A 24033-nucleotide genomic window follows, 5' to 3' on the forward strand; every position below is an offset into this window, starting at 1 on the left:
TTCAAGGGAGCTCTTGGATGGGGCCTGGCGAGTACCTACGGCGCCGAAGTCTCCAGGCAAAAGGTGGCAAGGGGAGCCCGGCAGCAGAAGGGAGTCTGAGCTTGTGCGACTCTTTCCACTGCAGCTGGGGCTGTAGCAGAGCTGGGCAGAGACGTGGTGAGGCAGCTGCCCGAGGCAGGCTTCTCTGCAGATGAGACAAGCACTCTGTGCCCCACTGTAGTTTCTTAAAAGCGCCATCTGGGAACTTGCCCGGCTAACCGTTCATCATCCTGTAGGACTGAGCCAGAGTGGCTTTCTCCTTGAAGCTAACCCCGCTCCCCACACCTGCAGCACTAATCGTGGTCACGTGTAAGTGTGCGTTCACAGACTCTCTCTCCCTCTGCTAGACTCTGAACTCCCTCAGAGCGCTGCTGGCCTTCACCTCTGGGAATCCTGCTTCCTGCACACCGCCAGGCACACTGGAGCTCAGTACCTGAACGCCCATCAGACGGAAGGAGGAAAAGAAGGAGACGAGCACGCGCAGACGCCAGTCAGGGAGGAAGGAGTATAGTCTCTGCCCACGTTTGCACCCTGCACTCCTGAAGCGTAAGGTAAAGGGTCCCGAGTACCAACCAAGGCCACAGGCCTCTGCATAGCTTCACACTCCTCGGGTTGCTTCATTTAACCCACCAACAGCCCTGCTCAGTTAAACCATATTTCATCCAACTTGAGACACCACTGACTATAAGATGCTGCACGATTTTATTTACCATTAGGAAACGCTGCCAAAATAATTGAAAGATGATACTGGTTGTAAGACAAACGCTGACTTCAGAAATATAAAAACGTGGGGAAAACAACCTCTTTATTTCCTAGAATTTTTGAAAATGTGATATTTATCTCCCATCTGATTCCAAAAAAGATTTAAGTTGGCAATCCTTCGAGACAGATACTATAATTCACATCTACCAGTTAAAGAAATGGAGGGTTCTAAGGAAGACAGTCTGGACTTCCTTGGCATCCTCCGTCTCCATTTCATGAGGCTCACTCCTCACTCTGGCAAGACCTCCACTCGAGAAAGCCTCTGATGACCTCATTCATGCTGGGAAGGAACTTACAAGGATAGTCTCCCAGGAATGGCCAGGGATCCTTCCTCTTCCTACACTTGGAACAGAGGAGCCAGAAGCCATCACTGAGGCCGCACCTCCAGGTGGGAAAATGCAGGGCCGTGAAGGCGACCTGGACAGTGTATTTGGAAGCAGGGGAGTGTTTCTGAGAGACAGTCCTCCACGCCAGCCCCGCCTAAAGCATCTCCGTCACAATGTGTACTAACACAGACACTCCAAATTCGCAGGGAAAGATGACTGCATACGCTGAAATAACTAGTGAGAAATGGAAAAGGAAATCCTGGCAAAGCTGTGCACAGCTAACGCAACAAGCAAGGTTGCGATTCTGAAAAACAGTGGAACTGGTGGAAGGAGATGACATCATAGTTTTGCTTTCTCTTGAAGAGTCAACCGAATCGGTACACATCCTGGCTACTGACGACCAACGGTTGGAGTCACCTTCCCATCTTGAAGACGAACAGTGATGAGCTCAGGGGGACTCAAGGAAGAGGAAGAAGGAAAAGAAACCATGGTCGTAATTACAACTTGCACCCTGCTTGCAACTGCTTGCGGTGTGCCCCAAGCCCTTGATCCCCCTCCTAACACCACAGGCGGCCTTAACCAGCTAATAAAGAGGGCCTGGGGCTGGATGCTTCCTGAAGCTTGGCGCTCCCCCCCACACTCCCCCCTCCCCGGCCTGTTGGCAAGCAGGCCTGGCCCAGGGGCCACGTCGCCGTGCGGCTCTCGGGCAGCAGCACACAGGGCTCCCCTGGGCTGCGGAAGCAGGTGGCACCCGATCCAAACAGAGACGATGAGAAGATGCTCGCGCCAGAACACCTTCCTTTCCAGGGCACAGAGATGGAATTGAAAGGGAGGTGTGAGACGTGCATGAAGGCCTGACTGCCTTTTCCTGCTGCCAAGAAACACCATGCTGCAGGCTAACTGCAAAACAGAATTGTTTAAAGAGTGCTTTCATTCTTAATTTTGCAGGATGGATTCAACCAACAGACCGGCACATGCATGCACGCAATACAATGCTGTTTTCATTTTTTCAGTCCTCTACAGAGGCTGCAGAAGTCTATTCTACAGAGCGAACTATTAAAAAAAAAACTCCTTAAATTCACCATAGAGTTACCTCTGTATAAAGATTTCAGTCAGTAAGAAGACCGATTGGGGAGCTTTGTTTTAGGTAAAAGTGGCAGCAGAGGTTCTAATTTCAGGGTTGGGGGGAGGGTGGCAGAGAGCCGGGAAGGAGAGAACAAGGGCTGAGCTTTTTCTAGATTTTTAACAATTTCCCAAGACGTCTTTTGAAGTAGTTATTTCTCCATGTCAAAGAGTTTATCTGAAAGTGCTGTATCTCACTTTGCAAGTAAATATTTTCACTTAACTCATAAAAATAGGCATACCGCTTGGTAATCTCTGGGTTCTAGTATATCCCCGGTAAGGCAGAGATGATTCGATACAATAATCCACATGGCCTCTCAGTGTTAATGCTTTTCTGGAACTGCACACTCCGCTTCTACCACATCATCTACATTTTCCAACTGCCTTATCATAAGTTAACTCACACTGAATTTGTGACAAATTATATCTTCCACTTCTCCCCACGCTGGAGCTGTGCAATCCACCTTTTAAACCTATTTTAAAGGCTTTGTATTTATCTTTACTATTTTTCACCCTGTTATTTTTGGCACGTCATTTTAGATTATCAAGCTTTTCTTGACTCAAGACCAAGTCACTAATCATATCAGCTGTCGCTCCGAGCCTTGTGTCAACTGCAAATCTGCTACGCACGTCTTCATCAAAGTCATTGGTAAAACTTGTGAGCAACGCAAGTCTGAAGGCAGAGCTCAGCACGGCTCCACCGTAAACATTCCTGCAGGTTAACAGTAAGCAGATAATCCACACCTGGACAGATGTGTCCAAATAAATACCAGTCTAAGTAAGGGCATTATTCGTCTGCCAACCCACAAATCTCCACGTTACTCACAAGGGCCGCTGGGGATGTTTTACCAAAAGCCTGTGGATATCCACACGCACAGTATCCTACATGGTCTCTGTCTGCTGTCAGATAGATGGAGGGACTAAGGTCAGCGGGAAGTGGGAGGAGTTTTCAGCTGAGTCCTGGCAGCACTGTGGCCTTGACGACCTGGTCACAGCTAACGAGGCATCCCCAACCCAAACAATAGTCAATAACTATATCCCCTTTTCACCCAGAACTTCATCCTCTCTACATCAGGGAAGGATAACTGATGGGTTATATACTCCATTTTTGCATATTGGTGGGTTAAAAACCTGAGGTTAACACAGCAGAAATAAAACAAATTAAATGCAAAACCTGAACTTAACTTTTGAAAAACCTGCCTCAAACAGTGAAAGCCTACAAGATGAGCCCTTGGTAATGCCCTCTTCACCATGTGCTTGAGCTGTTCTCCCGGAGGAGACCCGTCCCTGGAGCCACCAGTAGATGCTGTGACCCTGGTCCTGTGGTTTGTCTTCCAGGCAGTTCACCCCCCTTCCTGTGAACAGAGGGAGCTGCCTGGGAGTCTCCCAGCTGCAGGCCTCCTTCCTTCTTGCCCTTATTCAGCCTGGTCCCTCTTTTAGGTGCAGGAGCTGGGGCCTAACCTGCTAGAGACAAAAAAACTCAACATAGAGTGTGTGTGTGTGTGTGTGTGTGTGTGTGTGTGTACACGTGTATGTGTGCATGTGTCTATGTCTGTGCGTGCATGTGTGTGCGTCTTCTGTCAGTGTATGTTTGCTTTCACTCCAGCGGGGAGGAAGCTACACAGATCTGAGAGAACAGACTACTGGCCCCCAGTCCTCACAACTGTCCTTCCCCGTCCCATTCCTCGGGAGCAGAGGGCTGCATTAGGACAGGTGCATCCACGTGGCGAGCTGATGTCCACCTGAGGTCACTAGACTCAGGCGTAGCTGTGGAGGTTCTGGCTTAACTGCTTTAAATTTGTTAACCTTTAAAATTAAGTTGTAAGGTGGTCAGTGCTATTAGCTCAAAACAGAATGCTTTGATTTTTGTTTTTTTTTTTTACTTTTCTGGAATTTTATATAAACAATACCATCTGAACTGGGTCACTGCACGGGGCTTTGACAATTGTTTTATTATGCAGAGACTTGAGCTGAAACAGCATCTGCTACAAGAGGCGATGACTTTTATAGATATATATGCAAAAGCAGAAGCTGGGAATCAGAAAAGTGAATAAAATTTAAAAGATAAACAGCTACATATAAAAATGGTTTTATCCTGCTGGGAGACAAAGCTGCATGAGTATCTGGAGACCTCCCTGTCCCTGCGTCTTCAAGGAGAGACCACCCAACGGTGACACATGAGCACAATCTCTGGTCCAGACTCCTAAGACGCATCCTGTCATATCGCTTCTCCGGTGGTGAAATAAATCTCCTGGAGTAGAAGATAACGGATTTTGAATAGAATAAGTAAATATAACTATGCCGCCAAGAAAGAGCAGACAAACCTAGTCAATTTTGTAGGCAGCATACTAAACACTAGGTACCACAAGTGAAGCCCAGACATCTTTGATGTGGGTATGGGGCATGTCCAAGTACGCCCAGCAAATGCAGATTCACAGGTTAAGCATGATGGAATTCTCAAAAGCCACCATTTTATTATATGACAACCTTAATGCTTTTACATATTAAAGTAAACATGAATACACGATGGTTTCAACAGTTTGTATATTTTATAGTCAAGAAAAGACAGGAAGCTTCTAGAAATATCCACCCTTGCAGCCAGCACTGGGGACTCTGTCTCACTCACCGAGGGCCTGAGCTCCCTCTCCTGGGCCGAGAATGGGGGCAATCCTGGGGCACTGCCACGTGGCCAGCAAGAGTACATGATCAAACTGCCCCCAGCTGGCCATCCACAGTCGCTCACAGCAGGTCAAGACAGCCCAACCAGCACCGAGCTGGGACGAACCCAAGTTACCTACCACCAAAACCAACCATTTCAGCGGTGATGGCTGTCTTCCATTTGCAAGTTGCGAGCCCTCAGTCAACCTGAGAGAACCACAGAGGTCGGAACACTTCCACCTCATGCAGCTTCTGGGCATTTATTCTACTTGGCGTTGGTAGCAGAGACTGGCATTAGCAGACGAGCAGCTCCAGTCAGGGGTTAGGAATGGCTATTAGGTATCAGGACACTTAGCCACGCCATCCCTAGGCTTCTTGTTTGATAAAATGGGAATGATATTCCCTGCCTATTCCCCAAACAGGCCAAGATCAGAGGGCAAGTGAGAAAATAATCTGTAAAAGTACCACGCAAGTGGAAGATATATTATCGTCACCTAGAAAATTATTTCTAACATTCTCGAATTTTACCTACTATAGGAAGAGGCTACCAATGGACCAACAGGCTAGAGGGCACCTGGTCACAGAACAGACTAATGAGAGTACTGGAGACTCTGCTGTGCCACAACAATCGGTGTTCTTGCAATTAGATTCCACACATTTTTTTCATGGTTTTCTTTTTTTTTCCCTTCCCCCCATCTTTAAAGTGTTATAATTCACAAATAAACATTGTATATATTTAATGTGTATGACCTGATGTTTTGATACATGTGTACATTGTGAAAGGATAACCACAGTTAAGCTAATTAACATATACATCACCCCTCATAGTTGTGTGTGTGTGTGTGTGTGTGTGTGTGTGTGTGTGGTGAGAACACTTAAGATGATCTACCCACTTAGCAAATTTCAAGTATACAACACAGAACTGTTAACTACAGTCACCATGCTGTACATCACCTCCCCTGACTTATTATTCATCTTGTGTAACTAAAACTTTGTACCCCTTGACCAACATCTCCCCATTTTCCCCTCCCCTCAGCCTCTGGTATAACCACCATTCTATTCTCTGCTTCCATGAGTTTGACCCTTTTAATTCTACACATAAGTCAAGATGGGCAGTATTTGTCTTTCTGTGTCTGGCTTATTTCACTTAGCATGATGTCCTCCAGGTTCATCCATGTTGTCCTAAGTATCAGGATTTCTTTCTTTTTAATACTATTCCATTGTAAACCACATTTTCTCTATCAATTCATTCACCAATAGATATTTGTTTCCATATTTTGGCTACTGTGAATAATACTGCAATAAACATGGCCATGCAGAGATCTCTCTGAGATACTGGTTTCATTTCCTTTGGATACACACCCAGAAGTAAGATTGCCAGATCATATGGTAGTTTTATTTTTAATTCTTTGAGGAACCTCATACTTTTATCCATAATGGCTGCACCAATTTACATTCCCACCAACAGTGCATAAGGGATTCCTTGTCTTTGCATCCTTGCCAGCACTTACCTTTTTTTCCCTTTATTTTTTTTAAAACAATAGCCATTCTAAGAGGTATGAGGTGAGATCTCACCGTGGTTTTGATATATATTCCCCTGAGGATTAGTGATGCTGAAGCCATCGTATGTCTTCTTTAAAGAAATGTCTATTCAGATCCTTTGCCCATTTAAAAAACCAGATTATTTGTTGTTTTTTTTGCTATTGAGTTGTATGAACTTTTTATACTTTGGATATTAACCCTTTATCAGATATGTGGTTTGCAAATTATTTTTGCCAATTCCATAGGTTGCCTTTTCACTTTGCTGATGGCTTCCTTTGCTGTACAGAAGCTTTTTATTTTGATATAGCCCCACTTGTCTGTTTTCGCCATTGCTGCCTATGCTTTTGGTGTCATATCTGAAAAGTCACTGCCCAGAGCAATGCCAAGGAGCTTTTTCCCTGTGCTTTCTTCTAATAGTTTAACAGTTTCAGGTCTTATGTTTATATCTTTAATCCATTTTGAATTGACTTTTGTATATGGTGTGAGATAAAGATCCAATTTCATCCTTCTGCATATGGATATCCACCTTCTCCAACAACATTTACTAACGAGACTATCCCTTCCACACTGTGTGTTCTCGGTATCCTTGTTGAAGATCAGTCAACCATAGATGTGTGTATTTATTCCTGGGTTCTCTATTCTGTTCCACTCTAGTCTGTATGTCTGTTTTTATACCAGTACCATACTGTTTTAATAACTGTAGCTTTGTAATAAAGTTGGAAATCAGGAAGTGTGATGCCTTCAGCTTTGTTCCTCTTGCTCAAGATTGCTGTGACTATTCAGGAGGGTCTTTTGTGGTTCATTTGAAGTTTAGGATTTTTTTTTTCTAATTCTGCAAAGAATGCCATTGAGGGGCTTCCCTGGTGGCACTGTGGTTAAGAATCTGCCTGCCAATGCAGGCGACACGGGTTCGAGCCCTGGTCCGGGAAGATCCCACGTGCTGCAGAGCAACTAAGCCTGTGCACCACAACTACTGAGCCTGCGCTCTAGAGCCCGCAAGCCACAACTACTGAGCCCACGTGCCACAACTGCTGAAGGCTGCACGTCTAGAGCCCGTGCTCCGCAACAAGAGAAGCCACTGCAATGCAAAGCCCGCGCACTGCAACAAAGAGTAGCCCCCGCTCGCCACAACTAGAGAAAGCCCACGTGCAACAACGAAGACGCAACGCAACCAAAAATAAAATAAATTAATTTAAAAAAAAAAGAATGCCATTGAAATTCTGATGGAGATTGCACTGAATCTGCAGTTAATTTTAAGTGATATAGATATTTTCACAATATTAAGTCTTCCAATCCATGAGCAAAGAATGTCTTTCCATCTACCTGTATCTTCTTTAATTTTCTTCATCAATTTTTTATATTTTCAGTATACAACTCTTTTGCTTCTTTAGTTAAGGTTATTCCTAAGTGTTTCATACTTTTTGTTGCTATTGTTAATGGGATTGTCTTCATTTCCTTTTCAAATAGCTCATTGTTTGTGTATAGAAACATGACTGATTTTTGTATGTTGATTTTGTATACTGCAACTTTGCTGTAGTTTGCTACCTGAACAAACTCAAGGAAGAGAACAAAAAGAGGGGGCACTGGCCAGTGTCCAATACAGCAAGCCACTTAGGGTCAGGGTGCAGGGAGGGAAACCGGAGGTTGGGAAATAGGTCAACAGTGAAAGAGCTGCAGCCTGAATGATGAGAAAGAGGTGGGCTTGCAAAGCCCGAGGTAAAGAGTGTTTCAGACAAGGTGACCAGTAAGAGTAGAGACACACGCACCCTCTATGCTCACAGCAGCAGTATTCACAACTGCCAAGACATGGACGCAACCTCAATGTCCGTTGACAAAGGAATGGATAAAGAAGATGTGGTACATATGTATACAATGGAATACTACTCAGCCATAAAAAAGAACAAAATAATGCCGTTTGCAGCAACATAGTTGGACCTAGAGATGACCATACTAAGTGACGGAAGTCAGAAAGAGAAAGGCAAATACCATGTGATATCACTTACATGCAGAATCTAAAATATGATGCAAATGAACCTATCTATGAAACAGAATAACAAACATAGAGAACAGACTGGTGGTTGTCAAGGGGGAGCGGGTTAGGGGAGGGATGGAGTGGGAGTTTGGGGTTAGCAGATGTAAGCTTTTATATACAGAATGGATAAACAACAAGGTCCTACTATATAGCACAGGGAACTATGTACAATATTCTATGATAAGCCATAAAGGAAAAGAATATGAAAAAAGAATGTATATATATGTATAACTGAATCACTTTGCTCTAGAGCAGAAATTAACACATTGTAAATCAACTATACTTCAACTAAAAAAATATTGATATTAAAAACAAACAAACAAGGTCAGCCTGTTCAGAAAACAGAGATCAGTGTGACCACAGTGCAGGGAAGGAAGGAGAGAGTGGCCAAGGAAATCAGAGCAACAGGCAGAGGCCAGATGGGCAGGGTCTCGAAGGTTCTGGACAGGAGTTGCCGATCTGCCTGCAGCTTCATGAGAAGCTTGCAGAGTGTGGTCAGGAGAATGACCTGGTCTGAAACACACGTGCTTCACGAAGTGTCTTCTCATACTCTTATTATGACTCAATTCATGGACTAGAATATGAAGTACAAACCCTTTGGCTAAGCATCTAAGGCCCTCCATGATCCGGGTGCAACAACTGTTTCCATATCATGCATTCAAATTAGATTCTGTTCTCTTGTTACGTCCAAAGCGGTACTACAAACACACTCTCGCACATACCTAGAATATACTTCTCTTCAAGCCTACATACCCAACTCGACACCGCAACAAATGCCATAAAACCTTCCAATACCCAGGCAGAAGTCATTTCTCCCATCTGCAAACAGTCACATCACTTCGCCCAGTTTTCCTCAAGTGCCACTTGCCAACTTCTACCTTGCACATGGTTTTCTGGAATTAGATTACAGAAATGAGATGATGGCTCAAGAAGTGTGCAGTTACTTTAGTTTGGTGAGTATGAAGAGTATTTCATGAATGAAGTGTTTTTCTGCCTTGCTATTAGCACCTGGTAGAACTGAAGAGCTATTAGGAGGCTGACGTGGAGACCACAAATTTGGCACCAGGAGGGATCCTGAGGTTCCTAAATCATCCACAATTAGACTGGGTCTCTTGGTTGCTGTTCTAAAAAGTGGCGATGCCAGCAATTAGGGATGCAAGTTTCCAGGGGTATCTAACAGGGCAGCGTCTGTGCCGTGCCACCAACCCAGTAAGATCTCTGCTTTGTTGATGATATTCCTGTACACTGCTGCCCACACCGCAAACAGATCCTCTGTCTTTACAGGCCTGGGTAGATCAGGCTAAAATGCAAGTGACAAAGATAATCCACTTTAGTCTGCAAATTAAAAAACTGGGTCTTCCGCAAAATCCACTTTAAGCGAGCAATGGAATTAGCCGAGGGAACACTGAAAGCAGAAAAACCATGCCTGTGTGTGTAACTTGTGTCTCCTAGAGCTTTCGATGCCCTCTCCTGAATGAGGAATGGGATATTCTTAACGTACACATGCGTACAACAGACACGAGCTACAAACCACGGGGCTTTGCTCGGGTTGCTTTGTTCACCACCTCCCTGGCATTATTTAAACGCAATGTTTTGTACACAGATATGAATAACACCAGAAATAACAACTAAAACAACAAAAAAAGAAAGCTACATACTGGTTCAAAGTAACCCCACATATGAACATGTCTGTGGGCTGCAGGCATTACTCTTTAATGCTATGAATATATATTGGCAGATACTTCATCCAAATGTTAAGTGTTTTTTCTTGTGCACAAAATTTTGTATTTGTGCTCCTCTCATTTGACAAAAAATGTGTGTTTGTGTGTGTGCATTCTCATTTCTTCCACCCAAATAAACAAGCAGACTGACATCACAAGGCTTCTTTTTTTGCTTAGGCAGAATATTGAGCAAACAAATATTTATTCTGGGTTACTCAGCTGTGAGACATAAGGGGATTCATGACACGCTGTGTCTGGTGCCTGCTTAGCTTTTACAAGATAATTGCACTTTGGACCACCTAGAACATCACATTAAATGCAGAGACCTGATTTTAAAATTTAAAAAACATGGAATGGGCAGAATTTAATCAGTCATGCCTCCATAAAATTGTGGGAGATATAAATAAATGGGCAATAGAAAGTTGCAATAAACCAGCATTAATCAAACTGTGATTAACTCAGGATCAGATTAAAACCCACAGTAGCAGCTGCATCAGGCCCGTCCCGCAGCGCTCGCCCCTTCTGCTCCTTTCTGCCCCCCCCATTCCCTTCTGCTCTCACCCCTAGGGCATCCTCCTTGGTGGATAAACCTGCAGGAGAGTTAATTGTCACATACATGGATTTAATCACATTGCCCATCACATTTGGGGGCCCTGCCTTTAGCGATCCATGACTAATTGTTGTGGTAATTTTTCAATCATTAACAGCAGCACATATGCTGCAGACAAATCCCAAGGTGCCTACTAAACCCCAGTGACAAGCGGCACACAGGCTCCAGAAGGGCCAGCACACGCCTGGTCCCAGCCCTCACCCCCAATCTCATTAGTCATGCATCATCATTAATATACATCCATTCCAAGGATGTGTCAGGCTGCAAGAAACTCAGAGGGGCCCGAGTGTGCTTTATAACATAGCCGCGTCTTCCATCTATTCTTTGAAAAAGGAAGAAGGCGGCGGAGGGGGGTGGGGAGGAAATTAAAACTCCATGTGGGACAAGTAGCTGAGGGCCTATTCTAAGTTCCGCTTGTTTCTCATTCATTTTCAGGCAGGCTCCTGAGCTGCCGCAAGTTCCCTTTCTTGTAGTTTCAGCAGTATTAGCGATCTCCATGGCAACCACCGGTGCTCATCTGCGGTGCACACTGCAGCTTCCTGGGGCTCAATTCTCAAGCCGCGCTGGTGTCAGACGGGGCAGGCCATGTGCACTAGTGGGACCAGACCCTGCCTTGGGGAATCCTCCCGCTGATTGAAGCCCTGCTCTAATCACCACAGGATATGAGCCGGCAAGATCACACGGAATCTCAGCTGCCCGCACGGGATCCAGGAATGCTGTTTAGTTTTCATTTTCCTTTTTCTAAGGGTCTTTGTTGGTTAAAAGTAAAGAGCCACTATCTTACAAAAAGGATTCAATTTAAAATAGGTGGCATAGCAGGGAACTCTACTCAACATTCTGTAATAACCTACATGGGGAAAGAATCTGAAAAAGAATACATACCTGTGTATGTATAACTGAAGCACTTTGCTGTACACCTGAAGCTAAGACAACATCGTAAATCAACTATACTCCAATATAAAATAAAATTTAAATTAAATTTTAAAAATAAACTAAAAAAATAGGCGGTATATATAACGTTGTGGGTAACTGATTTATTTGAGGCATACATCTCATACACCTTGCATGAAAGGGAAATTTCCTACTCAGGAGGAAGTTAAAGCTCCCGAGCTCTCCCTGTGGTTCTTCCTAAATGAAGGAACATTTGGGATATTGGCCAGAAAAGCAAGAGAAGGATTCCTGGGTTATTACTGAAATTCTGACTCTTCCTATGGAGGCTTAGGAAATTCCCTCTTGTACCTAGTTTCCCCAAGATTAAAATAAGATCTACTTATTTTAGGCACTTAGCAGTGGATCACTGCACACGGTCTCGGCAAGACTTAATTAGTATGTGCAATTTATTTTTAGCTCCTTAAACGAGAGACGTTTGGTGCGGCTCCATTATGGGGAAATGAAAGGCCGAGCGCCCTCTACTGCTACTTCTGGGTCAGCCTCCGGGTTATCTGAAACCCCACGCTGGGGTTCCCTTATTGCTCACAAGTATCCTGGCTTGGAAGGCATTTAATGGTAAGAGCAGGAAGAAAGAAAACAGACAATAGGCTGACTGTTAAAAATGGAATATCTCACATCAAGGTGACTCACAGTACCTACATCTACTCAGAGCAGGGTGAGAAAGGTCTGGGAAAATTCAGAGTGCCCAACCCCGCATCAGGAACAAACATTAAAGGATAAAAAAGTAGCCTCTTACTTTCTGCTCACATTCTTTCAGGACAAGGAGGGGGAAAAAGGAGGATAACGACAGGATCTCACTGACTGATCTGTTTTCTAGAAAAGTCAGGGGAAAAAGAAAACCTCGTTTTTCCTGAATTTTTTTTAACATTCAGAGCACTAATTAGTTCCTGACTTTGTTTCTGAGTTTAGTTTGAACCCAGACCCATACTCCATAACACTATATGAACAAATCCACTTTAAAGCCTAGATGTTCTTATTAGTTATCACCATGAACAAAAAGTTATACAGATGAAAAAGAAAACAATTTGACATGACTTTTATTCTTTTCTCCATTATGTAAATAATGACCCTTAAATAACATTTAAACAACTGCAAATACAAGTTCAGCTTGGAGCTGAAGCTGGACAGCATATAAAGAAATTCTGTTTCTTTATTAAAAATTAACTCTCTTTGGAAAGGTGTTGGTAATAATAATAGTAATAATAACAATACACTAAATAAAAATATATTAAAGTCTAAAATTCGTTGAACTCTTTCTGTGTCAGAAACTGTTCTAAGTGCTCTACATGCAATATTCTTTAATCTTTATAGCTCTTCAAGGTCAGTACCAATATTATTACCATTTCTGAGTTAGGAGAATGAGACACAGAGAGAATTAGTATCTTGTCACAGATACTGTCACACAACTGACAAGTAACAAAGCCAGAATTCAAATCCAGGCCCTTGAAATCCTAAACCCACCAAGCTAACCAATAAACTATGTTGAAGGACACAGGAGAATCAAATTCTGGGGAGACGGAACCCAAGCTGTTCATCATGGAATCTAGTTCCTTTAAAGAAAAGCCAAAATTACGAAAGCTCTATCCAGCTTACATATTTCCTCCTCCAAACCCAGACCTTATCTTGTTAGAAGCCAAGACCACATATTTTTCCATCACCTTTGATTTTTTCATGGGACGTCATCAGTTTACCCTTGAACTGAGTCAGTGTCCCCGACAGAAACACGCTCCGATAAGGACACCAGGGCCGGTGTTCAGCACACGGTGGGTGTGAGCAGCTGCAGGGGCTGCGGACAGCCAGCGCGGGGCTTCGACCTGCTGCGTGGGGAGAGGGCTTCTCTCAGCCCTGGGCAGTTGACTATCCAGTCGTGGGATCAGCTATTCATCACCCCCCCACCCCGGGTCCTCTCAGCTGACGGCAGGAGGGCCGCAGAGCAGCGGAGTGGGGGAGATGGAGAGCAGGAACCCAGCAGAAGCGCAGCTCTGCCACGAAAGAGCCTCGTAGGCTGTGGAGAGCGAGGGCCCAGATGGGCAGCTGACCGTGGGGCTGCCACCGGGCGCCCCCAAGGAGCGGTCAGAGTGCAGGCAGCAATGGCTGAAGACAGGTTTCCATCAAGGCCTTCATGTGAAGGGTTCACATCAGTCTCTGGCTCTTTTCAAGGACCCAAATCCCATCAGACTTGAAATGACTGGACTCCAGCAAACTGAGATTGTCAGGAAGACATATTTTCAAAATTTCCCTGTCAAATAGCTGGAAAAGGGGGTTATGACATGCCACGTCGAATACACATCTACATTTGTATCCACAGACACAAATTCCACATACAGAAATCCTGAACTTTATCCTTCTGAAAGGGCTGTGGACTACACACAAGGACATCTCCCACACACTACCCTGCAAAGGCAATGAAATGGTCTCTCCATTCTTATCTCATTACGATTCTCCAATCAATCTGTCTGAGAACAGTAAATGACTGCAGCATCCCAGGCATCCCACTCATACAAAAGTGTGAATAATTTGCTAAATGTGAGGAAATGAGATAGTTTACAGATCACGCAGGGAATCCATAATAGGAAAAGGTTGCAATATCCAACACTAGCGTTTCTAATCATGTCATTACATTTGATGAGTGAAATGGCCCCCTTTGAAATAGATTTAAAGATTTCTAGTCAAACTATATTTTATAAAATGAGTATTCTTTCTGTAATGTTATGGATTATCCTTAAATAGTTCTCTCTTTAAATATGAAATGCTTGAGGAGAATGTGAAAGGGAATTCAGTTATTACAAGATACAGCGTTACTTTACCATCACACAAATTCTCCTTTCATTATGTGGCTAATTTCTTTTTTTCCTATTAGCAGCCAGGGAAAAAAGATGTAATTGGCATGCTCTGAAATATTAAGCTAACTCTGGTACTAAAGATATGCAATCTCTCACAGCTTAAGAGTGTTATTTTGCAATGCATTGCAGGATGAGAAATAGCCCTTAGAAAAGCATCAGCTTTGATGTTGCCGACCCTAGGGTTTCCATGACGTTGTAGCTCTTAAAAGAGTTTACCTTGATGTGTTTAATAGCACCAGAAATCCTGGGTTGAGAGCATACCCCAGACTCTGCGGGGGACGGTTAAGACACTCCTTCTGGCCCTTCCAGCTCTGACGTTTGGTGACTGTAGGTTTTTACTGCTGGCCTCACTCTCTCTGTAAGGAAAATGGATGCTAAACATTGCACCAGTGCATATTCTATGTAATGGAATTCTGAAGTAAATCACATTATTAAGAAAATAATGTTTTGAAACATGGTTTATTCCCTTCTGATAGCGTTAAGGCAATGGACACATATAACCATCAAAGTGCGTATCTAAAATCACGGAACTACAAAAATGGTGACGGCATAAGGAATCTTAGAAATAATCTTTTAGTGCAAACCCATTTATTTTACTGATAAGGAAACAGAGAAGTCTGGAGAAATATACTAATAACAATAATACTAATAAAAATATCCTTTCAAACTAACATCTACCAAGAGGTAATTACGGGCCAGAAACTATTGTGTTTTCCATACATCATCTTCTTTCATCTTTTAAGAAGGCTAAGAGATAAACATCAGTATTATCAACCTCATTTTGACAAAGAAGGAAACCGAGGCTCAGAGAGGTTATACCACATGTCCAAGTGCGTCCAGACGGCAAGGACAGAGCAAACACCGGGACCTAGCAGTGTGACCCCATGGCCCTGCTCTTAATCTCACAAGAACACGAGAAATCATGGCTTAAGTTCACGGATAAGTTCTTACAACAGTTAAAATTCATAGAATTAATGAAGGTAAGACTGACTGTACATTTCAGGATTTCCATGCCCATATTTTTAGGAACGGTGCCAGGTGCTAGAAGTACATAGAAGATGAAGACACTGCCCTCTGAACAAGGAGCTAAGGAGAACGCCCCCCACAAGGATGTGACAGTCCAGAGGAAGATGCAGACAGCACGTGCTAGGAGCAGGGTGGTAACTCCACAAAGAGAAGCCCACTCTCAAGCCAGGCAGAACCTAGGAGAGCAGCCCTTCCTGTGAGCACCTGGGCCTCAAAAGCCGCCACAGCTGTGAAGTGGGACTCACCAGTGGGCAACCCGGCAGCGTGAGCTCAGCAGACAGGAGGGAGAAAGGTCAAACTGTATTTATTTGACAGTTCTCTTACATATAACAAAGGCACTTTCTTCTTCTGGTATTCTACCTCACTGGGAGATCCCAGAACACCAGGTGAATATTCACAGCCTCCAAAAGCATGTAGATGGCAACTCTCACTCTCATTTTTTTATGATGAGAAAATCTGGCTGTGAAGTGGTTGAGTGATTTGCTAGATGTCTCCAGAGGGGAACGTGGAAGCTACTGGAAAAAATTAGACTGCTCAACTACCAGATGTAGCATGTGACGCAAAAATCAGCCTGTCGATACCAGAAACCTACACTTTGAAAAGCTGGCAAAGGAAGAGGATCTAGCAAAGGTGACTGACAAAGTAGATCAGCCAAGAACATGTGAGGAACATTTCAGGTCTACTGGACTTCATATCATCAGCTGAGAATTCCTCGTGGATAAACGTTATCGGTTCACAAGCGGGTAGCAATGGTTTCAGGTATTACATGAGAAGCGGCTAGGGCAAGTGTCACGAAGAACTTCTCAGAAATGGAACAGCCCCTGAATTAGGGCTTCTGAACCTCAAAAGCAATTCTTCAACAGCGGCAAAACATTTTTACTTAAAGCTTAACCTATCCATGTAAGGATCGGTTAACAACAGGTGACCACCTGGGGAAAAAAATCATTATTAAATTCATACAGCCAAAAAACTGAAGCCACATACAGAAACATCTCATTTAATTTAAACAAACTAATGCTTTAAAATGTACATCTTAAAAACCAATAAATTAGGGAGTGACTATTCAACTTATGAAAGAATTCACTACCTGCTTTCCTTTCATAAACCTTTAATTTATTCAGCTTTTCCGGGGCACACCTCTTGCATGAACTGGGGACTATGTGCCTCTTACTGTTACTGCCACACGGTCACAGGCCATGTCAGTGGAGAAAGAAGCCACTGCAGCTTACAGCTGAGGTGTCCCTGTCCTCACGGGAGGCATAGAACCCAGAGAGGAGCCAGCACAAACCACTCCCGAACCTGGCATCTCCCAGAGGATGGTCACAGGCCCCAGCACCAGAATTACCGGGACACTGCTTCAGACCGCAGACCCTGGACACCCCACACAGCCAGAGCCGGATCTCGGGGGACCTGAATTTGCATCAAGCTCCCCAAATTTGAGAGTCACTCGCTAAGAGGCAGGCCTGAGAAAGAGCTCTCGCTGGATGCGTGGGGGACACTGGGGCCATTATGAAGGTTGACATCCTCTGGATTGATCTGAAACTGAAATAAGCAAAACCTCTGTGGAGGAATGTAACCCACGGCCTCACTTTCCTCCACCAAACATTTGTTGATGGTGTTTTCAGAGTTAAGCCTGGGGGACCAGGGTCGACTGAGACCCAGCTCTTGCCTTGAAGGAGCTCAAAATCTCATTGGGGAATAGTAGAGAAACTCAGAAATCACTGAAGAATGGCAATGGCAGTGAAGAAAGATACACAGCATTTTCGGAAAGAGAGGCCACATCCTGGCCGGGGTGGGGGAGAGGAATGGAAATGGGAGGCAGATACAGGATCTTTGAGGACTTTGCAAATGAGGGGTTAAATGAGGGGCTGAAGTTAACTCTTCCAGGACGAGCAGAAATTACAGGGAGGAAGTGGAAAAGGGGAAGGGGATAGAAGGAAAGGCCTGTGTCAAGTTACAGAAGCCAGGAGAGGAGAAGCATTCGGGGGGCTATTATCCGTCACATTATTTGAAGGGAAAGGACCATATGGAGATGCGTGTAACAAATGAGGCTTCCGAATATGCAGGGGACAGAAACCAGAGGCAGGAACAGCCTGCAGGGCTCCTTACTGCAGGGCTACTCACTGCAGGGTTAATGAGCTCCGTGGACAATAGGGCAAGATTTGTTCCTCTACTTCAGAAGCATTAGAGACCTGGGAAGAGTCTGAAAGGCGTCAGTAATATGTTTTTAAGGATATGGCTGTGAGAGGTCTTAGTGACATTTTAAGTTGGAACTGAAAAAATTAAAATGCTAATCTTGTTTACACCGAAAACCTCCCAATATGAAACAAAAAAGGTATCTCCTAGTGCTTGTCAAATAACTTCCAACAAATACAGCTGAAGGACTCGTTTTCATAGGAGCACTGATGCTGAAACGGCTCTTAGGAGGAACCAGGGGATGGACAGCCAGGTGTGCCCATCTGTGCAGAGTTCACGGGAATGAAACACACAAATCGGAAGACGTGCCAGGGGTCTTTAAAAAGTCATAAGTAAGAACAGAAAATCAACTGCGGGTGTATTCCGAAGCTAGCACAATAGCTCTGCTACCAAAGCAAGATGCTCAGCTGGTCTAGTTTTGGTGAGATGTCAATGAGCAAAATTATGAATAAGCTGTAATGTGTAGATAAGACTGGAAGGTCGCCCAGGCCAGGTTAACTTTAAATGATGACCATTAACATAAAATAAAGAAATAAACAAATAAAACGCACGCACACACAAACACACACACCCAACAACCACCTTTCTATCCATTCTCTCAGAATCCTTCTCATTGCTTCGACTTTTTCAAATGACAGAGGACTAACTGACAGTCACTGAAGACGAAGAATGTATGTTCAATTTCCATCCTAACACAACTACCAAAAAAAAAAGTCGTTAAAATCAGGATTTTTTTCACCGCTTTTTTGCATTTAAATAGAGTTGAGAGACACTTGGGGTTAGAACTGTCTTGCCAGAGGATGTGCTAAAGATCTTTACATTTCCAGGAAGCAGCACACAGCTGGTACTCAGTAAGTGTTGCTGAATAAATTAATAAATTGGTTAATAAATTAATGAAGGAACAAATGAACAGCGGTCGCTAAAATTAGCCTCCAAGAGACGTAACCAAGTAAACCAAGCCTGTGGTTCACTATCACAGGCTTCACAGAAAGGTGGAGAATAGCAACCAGAAGCGATGCTTAAGGTCACAGGCTGAATCTTGACCACTTCACAGGCCTGGTATGAATTCCCTGCACTAGGGCGCCTTACAAAACCCCCTTCACCTTAATATAGTAACATGACTGCACTGCCTTATTAGCACCTTATTTAAGACTTTTCTATTCCTCCCCGTTAACAAGGCATTTCCCAACTTGATATTACTGGGCAGAGGGGAAGGAAGGAGGAAATCAGTAACGGAAACCAAAAGAAAAATGAAAGCAGTCCAGAGCTAAAACATGCTGTGAAGGGATTCCACCATGCAGAATCAGTAAAGTATTTTTCGTGCACAGAAGCAACAAAACATGGCATGTGTGATGTGTCTTAACCCAGCATTTTTTGAAAACAAATCTGCTCATAAATAGTACACACAGGGCTTCCCTGGTGGCGCAGTGGTTGAGAGTCCGCCTGCCGATGCAGGGGACACGGGTTCGCGCCCCGGTCCGGGAAGATCCCACATGCCGTGGAGCGGCTGGGCCCGTAAGCCATGGCCGCTGAGCCTGTGCTCCGCAACGGGAGGGGCCACAGCAGTGAGAGGCCCGCGTACCGCAAAAAAAAAAAAAAAAAAGTACACACAGAAGCAACCATACTGTGCAAACATTGTTTATGTATTTATGCCACAAGCACAAGAAATGAAATCTACGGATAATCTGTATTATTAAAGTCTTATCACATCTATTATCATTGTAAATTTGTCCTATGATATTTTCAGCAGAGATACAATAACATAACTGTGCTGTTTTACTTTTCCTTACAAAGGCAGGCAACAAAATAAACCCTCTAAACTCAAGAAAAGAATTTCTCTGTTAGTTCTGTTACAGACGACAGGAAAGTCAGCTCAATACGATGGATCAAGTGGGTCCAGGCCAAGGTATATCATGTGAAGTTTCAGAATACAGGGACAAAATGAGGTTCCTAAAAAGTCCCAGGAATCCAAAAAGCCTTCTAGAACCAATAAACAAGTTCAGCAAGGTGAGAGAATACAAGATCAACATATAAAAATCAAACGTATTTCTATTTACTAGCAATGTAAAATCTGAAAATGAAATTAAGAAGGCAATTCCATTTACAATACCATTAAGAAGCATAAAATACTTAGAATAAATTTCATAAAATACATACAAGACTGTGCACTGAAAACTACAAAACACTGCTGAGAGAAGGTAAAGACGATCAGGTCAGAGGCCCACAGTCTATGGCCCACAGTCCAGCCTCCCATTTTCGCAAATCAAGTGTTACTGGGACACAGCCTCTGCTCGCGGACCATAACATGTTCCACTACAATGGCAGAGTTAAGGAGGTGTGACAGAGACCCACAGGATAAAATGTTTACTACCTGGCCCTTCAAGGAAAGGTTCGGCAATCTCTGATCTAAGTAAATGGAGAGACATCCCACGTTAACACAATACCGTTAAGACGGCGATTTTTCTCAAAATGATCTACAGTCAATGTAATTACTATCAAAATCTGAACAGACTTTTTTTTTGTACAATTGACAAGCCGATTCTAAAATTTATACTGAAATACAAAGGAACTAGAATAGCCAAAAGAATTACGAAAAAAAGAACAGAACTTGAGAACTCACACCACCCCATTTCAAATATGCTCTAAAGCTACAATGATCAAGTCTCTGTGCTACTGTAGACAAATTTTTAACAGAGACACCAAGGCAATTCAATGAGGAAGGAACAGTCTTCTCAAAAGCAGATCTGGGACAAACAAATGGCCACATTCAAAGAGATGAATTTAGAACATGTCCTTACATCATATACAAAATTTAAATCAAAATGGATGATACACCTAAATGCAACAAATAAAACAAAAAACTTCCAGAAGAAAATATAGGAAAAGAATCTTCATGATTTGGGTTAGTCAAAGAGTTCTTAGATACAACACCAAAAGCACGATTCACAAAAGAAAACAACAATTGATAAACCAGGTTTCATCAAAATTAAAAACTATTCCACTTCAAAAGACACCATTAAGTAATTAAAAAGATAAGCCACACACTAGGAGAAAATATAGGCAAATCATATGATAAAGATCTTATATCCAGGGGCTTCCCTGGTGGCGCAGTGGTTGAGAGCCCGCCTGCCGATGCAGGGGACACGGGTTCGTGCCCCGGTCCGGGAAGATCCCACATGCCGCGGAGTGGCTGGGCCCGTGAGCCATGGCCGCTGAGCCTGCGCGTCCGGAGCCTGTGCTCCGCAACGGGAGAGGCCACAACAGTGAGAGGCCCGCGTACCGCAAAAAAAAAAAAAAAAATCTTATATCCAGACTACATAAAGAATTTTGCAACTAAATAATAAGACAAACAACCCAATTAAAAATGGGCAAAATATCTGAATAAACACTTCCCCAGAGAAGATACACAAATGGTTCTAAGCACATTAAAAGATGCTAAATGTCATTACTCATGAGAAAAATATAAATTAAAACTATAATGAGATATCGCTACACACCCACTGAAATGGCTATAATCAAAAAGACAAACAATACAAAGTGTTGGTGAAGATGTAGAAAAACTAGAACCTTATACATCGCTGGTGGGGAAGTAAAATGGTACAGTCACTTGAGAAATCAGTTTGGCATAAGCTTACCTACAACCCAGCAATTGTACTCCTGGGAACCATCAAAGAGAAAGGAAATCATGTGTCCGCACAAACACTTTGACGTGAAAGTGCATAGCAGCATGACTCAGCCCCAAACTGAAAACAATCTAAATGCCCATCAACTGGCAAATGGATAAACAAAGCGTATATAATACTCCTCAACAAGAATAAAAAGCAAACAGCTGAGACACACTAATAGGATGAACCTCAAAACGTTATGCTGAGTGAAAGAAGCCAGGTACAAAAGACTACATACACACATGCATCCCATTTACATAAGACGTCTAGAAAATACAAATCTACAGAGACAGAAATTAGAACAGGGGCCAACCCCCCCAGGGCTGATGAAAAGCTGCATGTGGGCACCAGAAAATGTGTGGGCTGATGGAAATGTTCTAAAAGTGGATTGTAGCAATAGTTGCAAAACTATAAATCTACTAAACAATTCTTGAATTGTATATTTACAGTGGGTAATTTTATGTTCTATAAATTACTCCTCAATAAAACTAAAAAAAATTTTTTTAAGTCCCAGGGAGAAAAAATGGTCACAAATAAGTGACCAGGAATTAAAATGTCTGCAGAATTCGAAACAGGAACACTGGAATCTGTCGGACAATGTTCAAGATTCTAAAAGAAAAAGATTTTCACAAAGAAGTTACACCTGGACAAATTACCGTGCAAATGTGGGGACAGAGTAAATGACTTTCAGACACGCAAGGACTCGAGGAAATTGCTTCCCAGGTGCCCTTTCTTAGAAAGGCGTGGGGGGATAAGGTCCCTCAAAACAAGAGAGGAGCACGCACAAAGCGCTGAGGCGGTGTGTGGCGAGGCGACGACCAGCATTCACACGCACCTCCGGGCGCCTTCCTGCGGGGCAGAGGCTGGAAAGCCGAACACTGCCTCCTGGCCTTCCTGGAACTGGGTTCTTGGAGTTAACTAGGCTCCTCCAACTAGGTGCACTCACGTAAGACTTGGGATGTGAAGGTGGAGGCCACCCTTGGGCGCTCAGCATGGCACGGGGCCCAGCGGGGTTTCTCCAAGTGTTCAGTGCCCAGCTGTCATCAGCTTCACGGGTATCAAGAGACAGCAGCTGTGACAGGGTCTGACCCTTGGGCTGCAGCTACCGCAGAAGGTTCCTGAAATGAGCAGCCCCAGCGGTGGTCCCCCGACTCCTTCCCATCCTAATGTGGCAAAAGATTCAGCACCTTGACAGAGCAGGGCAGCTGTGTGGTTCCGGGGCATTCCTGGAGGCCCAGCCTCTAGCCCACTCCTCCAGTACTTCCAGTAATTTGCAAGTACTCATCTCTATTTTAAATCCCTCTCTGTTTGAAACAGCTGGTGTGGTTTTTGCCTCCTCCAACTGAACCCAACTGATGATATAACACACAGGGAAACACAGGAAGTACTATACCCGATACAAAAGAGAGGCAAAGGACATTTCCGGGAGTACGGTAAAGAGACACAGCAAGGTCACTCCAGAGCAGCACATGGAGAAAGCAGCCCGCCCGGATCGGAGCGGGTCCAAGGCTCTGGGAGAGACCAAAAGATGAAACAGGTAGAAAACCTAATGCATGTGAACTTATGCAGGTGAGGGTGGGTTCAGACAATCTTCAGAATGAAGTTTTGAATTTATGAAAAGTACATAGAAAGCAAGCAAACAAAAAAGACTACACAAAAAGCTGGGTAGGAGAGAGAAGGGAATAGAATCACAGTTCACCACCTATTTCACCTGTGGATGGCACCGAGCTAGTCACCGTAACCGAATGCAGAGCACTGATCCATCCCCCGTTACACGCTAACTATGGAAACATCCGGGAGATTGGAAGGGTGCCTGTTTGGGTTATTAGCGTGGGGCAGAAGTGGCCAAATCCTCTTATTTCACATCGCATAGTTAAAAAAAAGTTTAAAGTGGAAAAAAAATCAAGACGCAGCAATGTGGGCGTGTTATTTGGAGACAGAGAGGATGTCCGGACCCTGGCTGCCTCTGGGGGAGAAGACGGGAATGCAGGGGCCGGGGAGGCAGAGGCATGGGGCTTGCTATGCTATGTTCTCAACCTGGTAGAACTATCTGACTCCTAAGATATGCAGGGAATAAACTTTAGTAAAAAGAAAGAAAGAATAAAGGAAGAAGAAAAGGAAGTGGCCCAGATTCTCCCATCATTCCACGGCCGAGACCCTCTGGGTACAGATGGACGCCCCCGCTGCCCCGGGCCCTAGGCCCTGAGCACAGCCCAGTCCGGGCCCACCCATGCAGGCAGCAGGCACCAGGTGCTTCCCGCCCCCTCTCCTGTCCGGAAAGGTGGCTGGGTCACTGCAAGCCAAGAGCACAAAAGAGGAAAAGAGTTCAAATAAAACTGTAGCTAGAGTCATAGGAAAAGATCAGATATAAAAGCAACATTTCAGTATCCTGGGGGTCAAATAAAAAATCATACATTGGTTTTCAGAGAGAAAGAATCTGAAATAAGTTGGAGGCAACCACCAGCAACTGCCTCTATCTAAAAACAGCTGTGAAAATACCAACATTTTGAGCTAAAGGTTAACTAGATTGCCTAAATTCA

General features: G+C 43.9%; 1 protein-coding gene across 3 annotated transcripts in view; it reads right to left on the reverse strand.

Moving 5' to 3' along the window:
- FARS2 (phenylalanyl-tRNA synthetase 2, mitochondrial) overlaps positions 1 to 24033 on the reverse strand; it is a 383333-nt gene that overhangs the window by 222624 nt on the left and 136676 nt on the right. The gene's annotated exons all lie outside the window — the stretch shown is intronic.

The sequence above is a fragment of the Lagenorhynchus albirostris genome, chromosome 10, assembly GCF_949774975.1.
Source record: "Lagenorhynchus albirostris chromosome 10, mLagAlb1.1, whole genome shotgun sequence".
Classification (NCBI taxonomy): domain Eukaryota; kingdom Metazoa; phylum Chordata; class Mammalia; order Artiodactyla; family Delphinidae; genus Lagenorhynchus; species Lagenorhynchus albirostris.